This window comes from Aulonocara sp. 'chitande type north' Nkhata Bay, linkage group LG14 (genome assembly GCF_057382095.1).
Source record: "Aulonocara sp. 'chitande type north' Nkhata Bay isolate Kocher_YH1m ecotype deep benthic linkage group LG14, A_spYH_male_GT1.1, whole genome shotgun sequence".
NCBI lineage: Eukaryota > Metazoa > Chordata > Actinopteri > Cichliformes > Cichlidae > Aulonocara > Aulonocara sp. 'chitande type north' Nkhata Bay.
Window position 1 is genome coordinate 26364521 of NC_141357.1, and position 14064 is coordinate 26378584.

Consider the following 14064-nt stretch of genomic DNA (forward strand, 5'->3'; position numbering starts at 1 on the left):
TCATACAGTCCAACATGTTTTTAGCACCTTCTTCTTCCCATTACTGAACTTCTTACTTACTAACCTTCCTTTGCATTTTGCAGGCTCAGGCATGCTGGTGTAGTCACTGTAAACTGTGTTCATGTAGACGTGAAGGGAAAAATCACCACCAATAACAAAGTCCCCATCCTTTGAAAATGCAGGTAGACGAGTGCTTCCCTGCAGCTTGCAGTTCAGAGAGGATGTCGACGTACCAGCTTGAGCTCCTATATGCCTAGTCATTTGTCTCATACCATCTAGACACACTGCAAAGGCAACAGCTGAGTTGAGGTGAAACAAACACACAGCCAATGCCAGACCAATTTTAACAGCTGCTATCTCCATTTCCATCTAAAATTGTCTGTATATGGGCACAAATTGTTTCCATTGGCTATATAAGTCTTCAGACAAAGGGGTTTGGTCATCTTTTTAAGGACATGTGGTCGTGGATTAACCCTTACATAGTGTTGACATTCTAAGTCTTCACAGTATGGTTCATGTACATTTTGATTGGGACCAAGATTTCCCTCATAACTATCGGCTATGATAAATTATGAACTTCAGATTAATTTAGAATGGATAATCAACAGAATTTTAATCCTTAACTAATGTTTCATAGAGCAGAAAGAGTGTAAATTTTTTGTGTACATTTTTGGTTTTACACCAGTTGTTTTTGGAGAAAAACATATTATCACACAAGATCTTATGTCGGTATGCCTAAGACAGAAACATATCATAAAAAAAACCATATCAATCATTTAAACATATAATTTTAGAAAGTGTAAATGGAAAGAAAATTCTGGAATTGTTGGGATTTATTATATAACTGTACTTCGTAACCATTACTACTACTAACATTGTCTTTACTATGTAACTAATATCTGTAGTGATACAAAGGAATTAAAATTTAGAGCACAAAAGTCATTCATTAGTCTGCATTCAAATTATTGGGAGGAAATGTTGGATATTTGGGATTTTTATGTGTTTCTTAACCTCACTAAAATGGCAGCTCAGGTGCTTCTCTGTTCTCACGACATTCCACTCCATCTTTGATAGCTGTTTTAATCTTAGTTAGCTCATAATAAACAGATTCCACTTTTTTGAAAAAAAAGTACCTTTTTTCCACTATACTTTTTTACTTGTACTTGAGTACATTTATGAAGAAGAAACTGTACTTTTACTCTGCTACATTTGGCAATATTTGACCCGTTACTTTTTTAAAAAAAATAATTAATTTCACACATTAGATAATGCTTCTAATAATAGATCATGGTGCCAGTGGAGTTTCCTGTAACTCTTTCACCAATCAGATGTAGCCATGCGGTCACACAACCAGTTATGAACTGTGGCGGGCAGAGCGGCCCAAGCCTTTCTGAATTTCTTTTTAGCTCTGTTTAGGTGCATGCCAGTCTTCATGTTACAGAAGCTGTGTCGAACTCGATTCCTCGAGGTGTCTGTGTACTGGAACTTTTTGATATGTCCATAGTCCAATTAATTAAATGGCTAAATTGCCACCTCTGCATGCAGTACTATAGAGTCTTGCTAATGACCTAATGATTTTATACTGGTGTGTTGCGGTGAGGACATGTTTAATAGTTTTAGGACACTGGGCCTCGAGGATTGGAGTGATTTTCCTCCTGCCCTCAGTTTGACTAAACTAGAATCACATATTTTCGGTGCTACGTTGTGGTGAGATAAGTTCGTGGGTGTTGTCTGCAGCTTCTATTGTCCTTTTAATGTCTCGCTGGTTAGCTAGCGTGAGCTATAAGCTAACAGCTAGCCTGGTTAATAACGCCAGAGTTCCACGCACATGTAAACACAGTATTTCTGTGGTGTTGATGCTGTGCTGAGCGGGCAGCACCCGAAGCAATTGAAGTGTCGGAATGTGGAAATTTCAGCATCGCTTGAAAAAACTGCCAGCTAGCAAAGTCCCTCTCACCGGTAGGTAGGGTTGCCAACCGTCCCTTAAAAAACGGAATCATCCTGTATTTCGAAACAAAAGTACACGTCCCGTATTGAGCTAATAAAGGACGCACTTTGTCCCGTAATACAGTGAGAATCAAAAGTAGTCTATAAATGTTAATGGAATTAACGCTTTGTTGGAAAACATAATTCCCAGCCCCTCCCCTGCTTTGTGACCAATGAACTGACAGCACACTTATGACAATTCGAGTATGACAATTCAGATTACCGCTCATCTCATTGGTCGAGGAAAGGTCGCTTACGGAGAAAATACCGGAAGACAACAGATGACCACAACAAGAAGCATGGCCAACAGGGAAACAAACGCCGACACTGCGGTGCAAGTCTCGGACGTCAGTACACCTAAAGCTGGACATACACTGGGCGATTTTCAAACTGCACGATTGACTCGCAGGGGTTAGAAGTTGGTAGGTCACGATGCAGGTCTCACACTATACCGCCCGATGCTCTGATGCGACCTGAGTGCTCACACTGTGCCTCCATAAAATGAAGGTTATAACAGAAAATCTGTCGCTCGCTCTCTCTGTCTTTCACTCACACAGACACACCACCACCATCAACTTTGCTAAATTGCTAATGAAAAACATTGATCAGGCAGCTGTGATTGAGCAGCAATGTAAATCCAACTATTTTCACGGTTGTTGTGGTCGTGATAATTTTGTGATGCCACATGGAAAAGGCTCGGATGAGCTTTTCAAAGTTCTACAAGTTGTGCCTCCATCGCTTGTGTCCAGATCACAGGCTGCACAGCCGTGCTGCTCCGTCTTTTTCACCGACGTTTACGTGTTTGCGCGTGAGCAGCTGCGGTGACACCCTCACGAGCGATTGATGATCGGGAGCTGCTCGAGGTGTTAATCGCTTCTCGTTACCCCACGTATACTGCACGATGAAGGCCAAAATTGGGCCGATCACCAAATCGGTCGCATGACTCAAAAATCGGCTCAAAATGGGCCAAAAATCGCACAGTATAAGCCCAGCATTACAGCAGCAATGTTTGTTCCCCTCAGAGAAAGAAAAATATGCTGCAAAAGTACAGGGAGGAATGGGAAAAGGAAAACACCTGGCTGGAAAAGTGCACGATAACATCTATAAAGCGCACTGCACTGTATGCCGGCGCACTTTTTCCATAGGCATGCTTCTAATGGTGGGCACATGAAGAACATGAGGGGCGTGAAAGCTCGGGGAACCCTTAACCAATTTTTTGTCCACCAGGCCACGGCAGAAGTAGATATGGTATGTAAGCATTGGTTTGTTTTTTTTTAAACCCTCTGGTTAAGGTTAATATGGGCATGTGCGGTGAATATCAGCGCTATGTGGCCAGAAGTGTGATAATATAATTTATTTTGTGTAATAAACAACTGCAAGGATAGATGATTACAACAAATAGATGACTAATACATAAAAGTAATACATAGATGAATAATGATGATGAGTTAAGATGCGTAATCATGGGAACAAGTGGGTTTACAAACAGGAGCAGCTGATTAGCATTAGAAAAGCTGATACGTCAACTGAAGCCAATTGTACTAAATGCACTATATGTGCACAGTTACAAGAATGATTTTGTTCTATTGTTTTCTATTAATTTATATAATTTTAAGTTAAGCAGGACAGAGTTCTTTTAAAGAAAGATTTACCTATATTCTCAAAAGTTAAGCATGACAGGCTTCTGTTTAAGAAAGAGACCTGTTTTACTGTGTTACTGTTGTCATTTTGAGCTAAAAATAAATGGCTAAATGATCATTTGTTTCCCATATGGTCATATCACAAAGAATATGCATCTGCTTAAATCAAATTCAAGTCAAATGATTAAAAAATAATTTCACACACACAAAAAAAAGAGCTACCACACTGGGAAGGGTGAAGACAACTGGGTTGCCCGGCCCTGGCCACGAGGTGTCCCTTATTTATTTTTCAGGGAGTTGGCAACCCTACTGGTAGGCGAAGTGATTTTCAACCAATTACAAGATGAATCTGGTAGTTTTGTTGTTGTTAGCTAAGATACTGTCATTAAGAAGCGGCACAACTAATGTGTCTATGTGAGCTAATTTGCGATGTGCACTGCGGGTCGTGCCATCAGTTAACCCTTCGCATGCCAGCTGTGGCACGAGTGCCCAGGGTTGCCGACCCCTGATCTATTGGATAGTTTTCCTCAATCAAGAAGCTGTCAATCAAAATCACTACATCTCTTCCTGCATCTGGAGCTTGTGAAAGACTGTGCGAGATTCCTGTTCACTGCTGAACAGTTACAGCTTCACAGCAAAAATCTTTAGAGCAGGGGTCTCAAACTCGCAGGCCATATGCGGCCCATGTCACCTCAACTTGCGGCTGCATATTGATGTGAAGAAATATTTTTAAAAAACTATTACACGAAAAATTATTTAAGATGACGGCAGAGTGTTACAGGCATGGCCCTTTAAGACTGTAGCCTCATGGGCGGTGTAGTCCTTGCTGCAGGAAAAACATGTGGGACCGCCCCTCCCGCTGTATGTGTGTGAGCGTGAGGGAGGGAGAAAAAGGAACGTTGAAAATTACGAGGTGCTACCGAGCAGAAACGGGAGATGGAAGCATGTAAATATAAAAATAACTACTGCAGCCAAAAAGAGTGCCTGACGAGCCCAGTTGTACGTAAGCTATTTAGACTCGACTGTACACTGTGTTCGGGTTTTCCTCCGAAACAATAAAGTTCTGCTCGAGCAGCCTTTCAACGCCTCTTTCTGTCTCTCGCTAGCAAAGATGACCCAGATAGTAAAGCTACTTCCCGGCTACGAGCCCGACACGGAACCCAAAGTATTAGCCAGAGGTCTCCTTACCATGGTTTGGAGCCGCGGACCTGGCCGAGGTAAGAAGAGAGTTCAAATATGTTGAGAGAGTGGCTGTGTTAGTTCAGTGACAGATTTATTTGGAAAGAAAACAGTTTTCACTTGCAGTCGAAAACTAATGTGTACGCTTATGCCTGCATTTTTATACATAAATGTAGCAAAAGTGCTGCCACGTGTCTGGCCAGAAAGAGCTGTTTATTTGGTAGTTCAATGAAACTACTGTACTCTACTGTACTATACTGCTGAGTGACTGTCTTCTGCTCGTCAAATAAATTTCATTGCAGTGTTGACCCTGTGCTAACTTGCATATGACAAATGAAACTGAAAGGCTTCAGATAGTTAAGAGTGAGAAAAAAAATTGCATTCATGTTTGCAATTTTGTCTTGTTACACAATATTTGGAATTAAATTAATTAATTAAATAAAAACACTACATTTCAGGAAATATTAGTGGGTGTTTTCGTGTTTGTTTTCTTTGTACTACTTGGACACTAAAGTGGCCCTCCAATGAGATGACAGTGCCAGAAGTGGTCCGCGGCTCATTTGAGTTTGAGACCCCTTGTCATGGTCCTGAGTCTGAGGACTCAGTGTTTTGTGTTTCCTTATGTTTTTGTTCATTCCGAGTGTGTATTCTGTTGTGATTTTGCCATTTGTTAGGTTTCTGTTCTTTGCCTGCCTGCTCCCACTTCTCTGTGTTCCCTCTGTCTGTCTATGGTGTCACCCTGTCTGTTTGTGAAGCTGTCCGTTTAGTTCTGTGTCTTGTTTGGTTCCCCGTGTCTGAGTTTCCTGTTTTATTGTGAAGGTCTCTGTCTGATGTGAGTGTGTTCAGTTTACATTTCCCCTGTCCCGTCAGCTCTGATTCCTCCCAGCTGTGTTGCCCTCCTGTCTCTCATCCCCTGATTACTGGTGTGTGTATTTAAGCCCTGTTTGTTCTCCTGCCTGTTGCTGGTTTGTCTGTGTCAGTCTGTGTCAGTCGGTGTTACTCGGGCTCCTGCTCCTGCTCCTGCTCCTGCTCCTGCTCCTGCTCCTGCTCCTGCTCCTGCTCCTGCTCCTGCTCCTGCTCCTGCTCCTGCTCCTGCTCCTGCTCCTGCTCCTGCTCCTGCTCCTGCTCCTGCTCGTCTGCCTCTCATCCCTTTGTCGTATGCTCCCAGGTCTGTTATTTTAGTTCTCCCAGTTTAGGTGTTTTCAGCTATTTGTCATGCCCCACTGCTTGTTTGCCACTACACCTTGTAAATAAACTTCACTAGCATTTTCATCCACTGCTTGCATCTTGGGTCCTCCTTCCTCCACACCACACGGCTCGCCTTCCCAGCCGTGACACCCCTGCTTTAGAGCATACTGCTGCTGAAGCTCAATCATCACTTACTGAGTGAAGAAATGGCGCTTTTTTGCTAAATATGCAGAGATTGATGCACACCCATACAATTTATGGTAAAGTGAGCTGCCTTGTATGTACTTATGTTGAAGATGCCTCCTTCTTGTTTTCTCTGAGGCTGCTGTGCCATTTAGAGTAGAAGTGAATATAAAGTATACAGCATATCTTGTCACTGAAAATAGTTTGCACTGTTTATATATTTATATTGTTCACTGTAGTTATTGGTTAAAAAAGCTTTATGTTGTGAAAAACTGAAATCAGGAAATTAGAATTGTCGTCCCTAACTTGTTAATGTATTTACATATATTCTATTTAAAAGTGTGTGTGTGTGTGTGTGTGTGTGTGTGTGTGCATTAAAAATGCTCGAACATTACGAGCAGTTACTCACTACATGACCAGTCTTTTCTACTTCAACTACTTTTTTTGGATGACTACTTTATACTTTTACTTGAGTAATAATATTGTAAAGTAATTAATTTTTGGATATTCGACCCACCTCTGGCTGCCAACTTGAAGGTCTGTGGGTACATAGTCGATTATTACAGTTAGATTGATCATATTTAAGATTCAAGCATTGATTAATGGTAGGACTTTAAGCAGTTTTTCAGGAATGGGTATAAAAGACACATTGATGGTTCAAAGGAAGTAATTACTGAAGTTGACTCAGAAAGCTCAATTGGAGAAAGACTAAATGAATATCAATGGTACTGAAAGTAGCTGTAGATAATGTTACATCTGTGAGATGATTATGAGTAATTTTTTCTCTAATGGTTAAAATTTTATTTGTTAAGAAGTTCATGAAGTCATTACTAGTTAACATTAAAGGAATGGTTTGCGCAACAGCCTCTGACTTTTTGTCTGCCTGGCTACAGTGCTGAAGAGAAACCTAGGGTTGCTCTTCTTTTCTTTAATCAATGACGGGAATAAAACAATATCCACCACTGCTCAGTGCATCTTATGCCGGGCTCACACTGTGCGATTTTTGGCCCATTTTGAGCCGATTTTTGAGTCGTGCGACCGTTTTGGCGATCGGCCCGATTTTGGCCTTCATCGTGCGTTGTGCATCGTGTGGTATACGTGGGGTAACGAGAAGCGAGTAACACCTCACGACCAGCTCCCGATCATCAATCGCTTGGTCGCGAGGGTGTCACCGCAGTTTCTCACACTGCGCACGCGCAAACACAAATGTCAGCGAAAAAGACGGCGCAGCACGGCAGTGCAGCGTGTGATCTGGACACAAGCGATGGACGCACTTGTAGAACTTTGGAAAGCTCATCCGAGCCTTTTCGGTGTAACCTCACAAAATTATCACGACCACAACAACCGTGAAAATAGTTGGATGGACATTGCTGCTCAATCACAGCTGCCTGATCAGTGTTTTTCATTAGCAATTTAGCAAAGTTGATGGTGGTGGTGTGTCTGTGTGAGTGAAAGACAGAGAGGGAGAGCAAGCGACAGAATTTCTGTTATAACCTTCATTTTATGGACGCACAGTGTGAGCACTCAGATCGCATCAGAGCATCGGGTCATATAGTGTGAGACCCTGCATCGTGACCTACAAACTTCTAACCCCTGCGAGTCAATCGTACAGTTTGAGCAGGAGCTGAATTGCGCGACTGACAAAATCGCACAGTGTGAGCCCGGCATTACTGAGAGTACAGAGTCCAGCACCTCTTCGGGAGACTGGCTCCAGAATCGAGCCAGTTTATTATAACTAGCTGGTTACTTTTCAACCTCATGCACAAGCTCAGGCTGCTTATCCATCAAAATGTAATGTTCCCTGATCCTAAAGCCAAATTGTTCAGTCAGGCATCAGACTGCCAGACTCTGCTCCTGTCCCGTACCCAATAATCAAATAACAGAGCTCTGATAACAAACCACACTGTCGAGGGAAAAATGCCTTTCGTAGGGTGTTTCAAGTAGAGATAGCGCGATGCCACTTTTTTATGTCCGATACCGATATCATAAATTTGGATATCTGCCGATACCGATGTGAATCCGATATAGTGTGTTTTTTAATTAATAAAACTGTTTTTTTAATATCTTGCTGCATTTTGTATAAGTTCATAATCAAGTTTAAATAAACAACAACACTAAAGCTATTCTGTTATACCTGTATGTGTAAAAAAAAATAAAAATAAAAAAATACACTGCACCCAAAATATTTCATAGTTCAGCAATACTGATCAATCTAATAAACCTAAACCTACTCCATCCTTCCTATTCTGGTATTTTGTGCGCATGCGCCAACCAGCGTGCAGCCTGTTACAGTCGCTCCTGCTTTTCTCTTAGTTTAGCTCTTTTTTTCTTACGTATTCTTTTTTTTTCTGACTTGTATTTTCATCCGTTTTCTATCTCTTACTCAATCATGTGGATTGAGAGAGTTTTTGTTCTTCTGGTGGCCGTGGAACTGTTACTTTTATCAAGGAACGGGACCGCGGCACATCTCCTACACTCACGGACTGTTTACTCCAGAGATCAGCTGATCGCCCTGATGCCGGCCGGCTCGCTGGCCAGGCCCGCAGAAGTACCAGCTGAAATTTGGAGGAAAACACATCGGGGATGCAGAGGTCAAGGACAGAAAAGAAGAAAAAAGGTGACGGTGAGACAGCGGAGGCTCGAAGCAAGGAGGAGGTTTAAACCGTGTCTGCCGTCTATCGTGATGGGAAATGTGCGATCGTTGGCAATTAAAATCGAGGAGCTCTCAGCACTGGTACGGAGTCAGAGGGAATACCGAGAGTGTAGCCTGATGTGTTTCACCGAATCATGGCTGCACCAGGACATTCCCGATGAGAATGCTTCCGTGGAAGGCTTCCAGACTGTTCGGGCGGACGGGGACAGCATTGCTAGCGGTAAGCGGAAAGGAGGTGGGCTTGCTGTTTTAGTTAACAATCGGTGGTGTAACCCTGCCAACATAACAATCAAAGAAAGGATTTGTTGCCCGGACACTGAACTGTGTGCTGTTGGACTCAGGCCGTATTATTTACCCAGGGAATTCTCTCACGTCATCTTGGTGGCTGTTTATGTTCCTCCCTCTGCTAACCCCACAGCTGCATGTGACACTATCCACTCTGCCATAGCTCGGTTACAGACTCAGCACCCGGGTGCCTTTATTGTGATCTCGGGTGACTTCAACCATGTATCACTGGACAATACACTACCAACATTCAAACAATATGTGGACTGTCCCACCAGGGGAGAGAAAATTTTAGACTTACTGTATGCTAACGTCAGGGATGCATACAGCTCCTCCTCCCTCCCCCCACTTGGTAGGTCAGATCATAACCTGATTCACCTCATCCCCCGCTATGTGCCAATTGTGAGGAGGGAACCTGTGACCACCAGGACTGTTAGGAGGTGGTCAGAGGAGGCAATAGCAGAACTACAGGGCTGTTTCGAGGTGACCGACTGGGAAACACTCTGTGAGCCTCACGCCGAGGACATCAATGGGCTTACTGAGTGTATCACAGACTACATAACTTTCTGCACCGACTCCGTTGTTCCAGCTCGGACTGTTCATTGTTACCCAAATAACAAGCCGTGGGTGACTAAGGACAGCAAAGCCCTCCTCAACAACAAGAAGAGGGCTTTCAGAGGGGGCAACAAAGAGGAGGTGAGGAAGATCCAGGTGTTACTAAAGGACAAGATCAGAGAGGCTAAGGACAATTACAGGAGGAAGCTGGAGTGGAAACTCCAGCAGAACAGCATGAGAGAGGTGTGGAGGGGCATGAAGACCATCACTGGATTCAGGCCAACCAACAGCAGGGGAGCTGAGGGAGGTGAGAATAGAGCCAACAAGTTGAATCTGTTTTTCAATAGATTCGACACCACAGTGTCTGCTCCCACCCCCACAACCTCACCTGTAGTCAGCCTGGAATCCAGAGCCACACCACTGTGCCAGCCTCTCTCTTCACATGGCGCTGTTGCCTCCTGTGAGATTCCTGACACCCCTCCCCCACCCATCACCTTCACTCAATACCAGGTTGAATGAGGAGACTTCACTCAGGCAAGTCTGCTGGACCAGACGGAGTGAGTCCCCTTGTCCTCAAGACCTGTGCCCCCCAGCTGTGTGGAGTCTTTCATAAACTGTTTATGCTGAGTCTGAGTCTGCAGAGGGACCCGGTGATGTGGAAGACATCATGCCTCGTCCCTGTACCAAAGACGCCTCGTCCCAGTGGCCCCCAGGATTACAGGCCCGTGGCACTGACCTCTCACATCATGAAGACCCTGGAAAGGCTCATCCTGGACCAGCTGCGACCCATAGTAAGACCACATCTGGATCCCCTTCAGTTCGCTTATCAGCCTCGTCTCGGAACTGAGGACGCCATCATCTACCTGCTCAATCGTGTCTACACCCATCTGGACTAGCCGGCGAGCACTGTGAGGGTCATGTTTTTTGACTTTTCCAGTGCTTTCAATACCATCAGGCCGACCCTCCTGGGTGATAAGTTAGCAGCGATGCAGGTGGATGCTTCTCTGGTGTCCTGGATTGTTGATTACCTGACAGGAAGACCACAATATGTACGTCTCCCACAGTGTGTGTCTGACAAGGTGATCAGCAACACAGGGGCACCACAGGGGACTGTCCTCTCCCCCTTCCTCTTCACCCTCTACACCACAGACTTCAGCCACTGCACAGAGACCTGCCATCTTCAGAAGTTTTCTGATGACTCTGCGGTGGTTGGATGCATCAGCAGGGATGATGAGACAGAGTACCGGGCTGTGGTCGACTCCTTTGTCACGTGGTGTGAGCAGAATCATCTGCAGCTCAACGTGGCAAAGACCAAGGAACTGATCGTGGACTTCAGGAAGACCAGGAAACACTCGACCCCTGTTTCAATCCAGGGGGTCAGTGTTGACATTGTGGAGGACTATAAATACCTTGGAGTACACATTGACAATAAACTGGACTGGGCTAAAAACACCACAGCACTTTACAGGAAGGGCCAGAGTCGTCTCTATTTTTTTGAGGCGACTGAGGTCCTTCAACATATGCCGGAAAATGCTGAGGATTTTCTATGAGTCTGTTGTGGCCAGTGCGATCCTCTATGCTGTTGCATGCTGGGGGAGCAGGCTGAGGGTCGCAGATGCCAACAGACTCAATAAACTAATCCGTAAGGCCAGCAATGTTGTGGGGATGGAGCTGGACTCCCTCAAGGTGGTGTCGGAGAGGCGGATGCTGTCCAAGATAAAGACAATGTTGGATAACACCTCCCACCCACTCCATGACATGCTGGTCAGTCACAGGAGCACGTTCAGTGAGAGACTGAGATTACCGAAAAGCACCACTGAACGACACAGGAAATCTTTCCTGCCTGTGGCCATCTCCCTGTACAACGCATCCACTTAACACACTGTTTGCTGCTATAACTACACATGTTTCTTTTTCAGCTATTTATTTATGAGTGACTTATGTATGTATGTATGTATGTATGTATGTATGTGTGTGTATATATATGTATATATTGTACTATTCTTAGTTAGTGTATTGTCTGCCTTGTCTTAATGTTGGTTTATAATGGAGCACTGTAACAAAACATAATTTCCCCCAGGGATCAATAAAGTATTCTGATTCTGATTTTAAAGAGTACTTAGCAGAAATATTATGCAACCTAACTAATAGGGTTGCAAGCTCCCAGCAAAAAAAAATAGGGAACCACCCTCCACCTCATGATGCTTAATAGACGTAATCGACTTTAATTTGATGCAGTGTGAAAAGAAATGCACAGAAATAAATTATTTTTCGTGAATAATTAAATAAATTCAACATCTTTCTTCAACAGAATTGCAGACTGCACAGATGGTATCTTTCCAAAGGAAAAAGTAGTATAGCTTACTAGGGTATATTAGACTTAACTGTTACTATATACAGTAATGGACTTCTATACATTTTACATCAGATTAAAACTTTGGGTGTAAGATTCAGATAATCATTTATTAAAAGCTAGACATTTTAAATGAGAATAAGAAAGAAAAGCATGTCTTTGTGCCCTCCTTTTCCCTGTTAATGCCCTATCGGCCCCCCTGGCTAAACTTTGCTAGATCCGCCACTGCACAGTTACCAGCCGTCAGCTACGTAGAAAAAGATCCTGGTGTAGAAAGTAATATTAAATAAATTCTAACAACAGCTTATCAAGCTTAAACGTGCTGCTGTTGTTCAGCCGCTGGTTTCCTCTTTCTGGCACGAAGTGGGCCAAAAACAAAGAAGAGAGACAGACTCGCAACAGAAAAGCCGATCAGCTGATCATTAATCAGTTTCATGATTGAAGTACCAGCAGGAGAGGGAGAGAAGAGGCACTAGCTCTATATATCGGTTGTTAAGCTTAACATGGGAATGCTTTACAAACATTCAGAGATGAACTTACACACTTGCTTTACTTCTCTTGGGGATCACTTCCTCGGAGATGAAATGCCACCGGTTTGGTAGCAAGGCTACAAATACACACAGCCGCTCTATCACATGATGCATACTGCTCCGAGTGCTACGGTTATGAGCCGAGTTATGCCATGTCGCAAGTTTTGTGAGGTGCTTTTTTGATATTTAATGGATCGGATTACATTTTTTATTTATATCCGATCCAGTAATTTACATCAGTATCGGACCGATACCGATACGTAATATCGGATCGGTCCATCTCTAGTTTCAAGGCAAATTCAGGAAACCCCTAGGAGTAACTCCCTCTTAATGCCTGTCCACTGAGAGGGTTACTAGAGCCTCACCCCATATAAATCAACTTACATAAATGTAAAGGTATTATTATAATAATTAATTCCATTTTATTTAATTCAATTTACTTTTATGTATAAAATTAGTGGCCTGAATAAATAGAGGAGCTGAGCTTCTAACTGATCAACATGTGGTGGTATATTGCCTATATGGAGTTGGTGTGGTGCTTGGTGCCTTTCATGGCAGTCAACCCTGAACCAGATGCATCAACCCTGACACCACAACTGACGGGCACTATAGCAAGAGAATTTGAGTGCAGCTTTAGTATTACTCAAAAGTCAAGGAGGCCATAGAGCACGACTTTTTGTTACATTGTCAAATGACACTGCCTTACAATGAGTGAACAATTATTGAACCTGCAAAATAGGAATGGTTTTATAGGTGATTGCCACTGAGATTTCCTCAGTTGTCTTTTCTGAATGCTTTTCTTTCTCACTTTTTTTTTTTTTTTTTTTTTTTTGCCTTTGCTAGGGTCACTGTCACTACTGGTAGCATGAAGTGATACCTGAACCCTACAGAGGTTTCACAGGTAATCCTGCCCTTTCAGAATGGCACATCAATACCTACATTTGCAGAAACATTGTTGTATCTCTGAAGACAGTCTAAAGAACAGGTGATTCCAGGAGACAAACAGTTATTCTAAGAGAGCTTATTGCACACAGGAGGAGAATTTGGTCCCTAACCCATCATCAAGACCGTTATTTGTTTTTGTGTGCAGGAAAGAACCGGATGAGCATTGGCATCACCCTACAAAATTACCTCCAGCAGACCACTGCTATGAATGTTTCTGACCAAATATTCAGAAGCAGACTTAATAATGGTGGCCTAAGGGCCTGATATAATGTACTGGGCCCAGTACTGATGGCTCAGCATCATGGAGCCCACTTGGCATTTGCCATAGACTGCTAGAATTGGCTGTTCTACCATTGGCTCCCTGTACATTTCAAACATGAGGGCATGCAATGATTATTATATGAGTACATGTAATAAATGTCAAAGGGTTGGAAGAAACCATGGAGAATGTTGTATGCCTGTAACACTGTTCACCATGACTGGTTTGATGATGGGTCACCACTAATCTGGGTAAGCATATTAATTTTACAGTTTACTTTATAAAGGCGAAACAATTACAGTACCCAA